The following is a 2,693-nucleotide window of genomic DNA, read 5'->3' as shown; positions in this document are numbered from 1 at the left end:
TTTGCTCTTTAGGCCTGTAGCGAGCCCAGCGACGTAAAGAAGCAAAGGAGTTGATTTTTTGAAGCCCAATAATTCAGCTTACCATCGTGCTAGTTCGCCAGCCCACTATTGAAAACAAACAGCCGCCTAGTCGCCCAGGACGCATCACGCACGACTCGCACCCGCCTAGGGCAGTTCGCCGGTTGGCAAAAGGTAGGCGGCGCCGCACCTTGCAGGTCAAAGGCGATCACCACCGATGGTGGAAGCTGTCACATTGCGCCCGATGACCACGACGATGCGCAAGAAAATTTGTGGTGAGTCGCTCTTCATTAGTTTGTTCGATCTGACAATACCGATCCGCATTAGGATTAAGATTACATCGATTTTTGATTTTGGTGCAATTAGTTAGATGCAGCAATCTCCTGTTTTATCCTCACAAATTGATACTAAAAATTAGATAATAATACACTGATTCTGTCATTTGGATTAAAAAAAATTCATCGATTGTGCTTGGGTTTGTGCATAGTCGTGATGAGAAGAACCAGTACATTCCTTTTTTGGGGGATTGGTTCGAGCAAACAACGAGAAGCATATTTAGGTATCAATCAAAATCACTCGATAGATTTACTATGTTCTGTTTTTTTTTCTCATTGTCGAACCTGTCTCCGCCTATGCTCAAATCCTGCCTCCGCCCCTGTCCTCCTTATACTAATCGCTCGCCTACACCGGGGCAAAGCTCTCTCGCTTGTCGCCGCCGCCGCCTCCATGATTCATGAACAATCACCAAAGAGAACAGCACGATTAGCACTATCAACTTCGAGGAAAGAGAGAGGGGAATCAAAATGTAGGCCTGCACTTTACGGTGGACTGTTACTGAAGGAATACCATCGGCCTTGATCCTCATTATGGCGCTGCCGACGGTTTCAAGGCTGACATTATAGAGCGACAGAATGGGAAGGGACGGCCTGGGCCGATGGGGAAGTGGAGGTAATGCTCGTGGGCTTGTGGCGCTCGATGCAAAAAACAAAATACTCAACTGATTGACGAACGAGAAGCCGCCCAAGTCGATCTCCGAAGCAGCGGCCCGATAACATTGGGCAAGCCTGGATGAGCGGGGCGACCGGTGAAAAGGTGCGCTGTGTAACAGAACGATCTGTAACGTTAAACGAGTTGATCGGATGGTTCAAAACGTCAAATCGATGTGGAAGGCTGTAGCTCGCTGAGTTATACTGTTTAGTAATGTCTGTCTGGATAGTATGGATAGAAGGATATTAGAGCATCTACTGCCGGGCTCCCCAACCCCTTCTATGCCCGGGCAGACAGCGGGGTCACTAATCGGTCAAAGCAAAATCAACCCTGACCCTGTCTTGTGCCCATCTTGAACACTCGACCTACACACGAGTGTTGTCCGTAGTCTAACGCCCACCCCAAGCATCGCCCCTAAAGATGCTTGCTGCCCTACACACTACCCCAGCATGTCCTAGCCGATGTCGTCTACCTCAGACACCAGATGTTCGACAAAAATGTTTGAACACAGTTTGACCAATTCTTTTCACATTTCTGGAGGACACATGTGACAGTTTTACTTAAAATGTGTTCTTTGAGTCATCATTATTGGATGGCGATAATGACGATTATGAGTTCATGATGATGTTGAGTATATATCCTCGAAGCATTGGAGAAGGGAGGTGTGCATGTTCTCAACCTCAAGGTTTCTACCTCACGCGGGATAACTATTAATCGAAGTAGGCAAAGGTCCATGTTGATCTCTATTGTGCCTCTTTTGCAGCCAATCCGATATTTCAGCAGGGCATGGTGCTACAAGCTTGCTGGGCTTTTGTTTATGGACCTGCTACTACGTGACATCATTCAATATTGCTGGAGATAGTAACTGCACATGTGATGTGCAACATGGCTGTGGAGGATGATGGCGATGATTTGGGTAATGTTGATTTTGATAGATCTGGTCACCTGGAAAACATACTTCTCGATTATCTCATAGACCCTTTGTGGATACATTATGGGAACCAACAGATTTGTGATTTCCTTCATTTTTTTTGTTTGAACAATGTCCTATGAATAATATTTATGTTTGAACACTATATTCCCAATTAAACTATTTTTTTAATTTGCACTATCTATTTCTGTGTTTAAACTATATGCCTTTAGAGTATTCAGATTTGGTTGGAAAAAAATGAGCAAAAATGTTGACCGGCTAAATGTGGGAGGACACATGGGGGACGGCGTTGGGCCTCCAGTATTTTTGCGGACAAATGTGTTCTTTACGGGGACAAATAGAGGTTGTCATCTGTTGTTTGCCAAGTTCTCAAAAAAAATTATGTTGTTTGGCACTGGAGATGCCCTAAAACCCCTAAGACCTTGTATAATGCTAGGTTCTTGGAAAAATAAACCAGATTTTTTTGAAGCACCAATGCCTATTGCTACAGAAGTGATGCCTAATTAAACGTCTACCTTGTACAAATATACATTGGTACTTAAGAAAAGCCTGATTTATTTCTCTAAGCACCTTTCATAAACACCTTGTACAAGCCCTAATGATGATGTATGCTTTGAGAAAGCGGCACCGAGGATCTCCATGGAAAATTTACGCAGTTGAGTACCCGCACGTCAATATTGCTTGCGCAGGTGAAAGAACAGCTCAAGTTACATCTCACCATCACAACACATGCATGACAGAGACCAAGACGCGTGGG

This window comes from Triticum aestivum, chromosome 4A (genome assembly GCF_018294505.1).
Source record: "Triticum aestivum cultivar Chinese Spring chromosome 4A, IWGSC CS RefSeq v2.1, whole genome shotgun sequence".
Lineage (NCBI taxonomy): Eukaryota > Viridiplantae > Streptophyta > Magnoliopsida > Poales > Poaceae > Triticum > Triticum aestivum.
The sequence above is the reverse complement of the archived record's forward strand: the minus strand, read 5'-3'. Positions refer to the sequence as shown.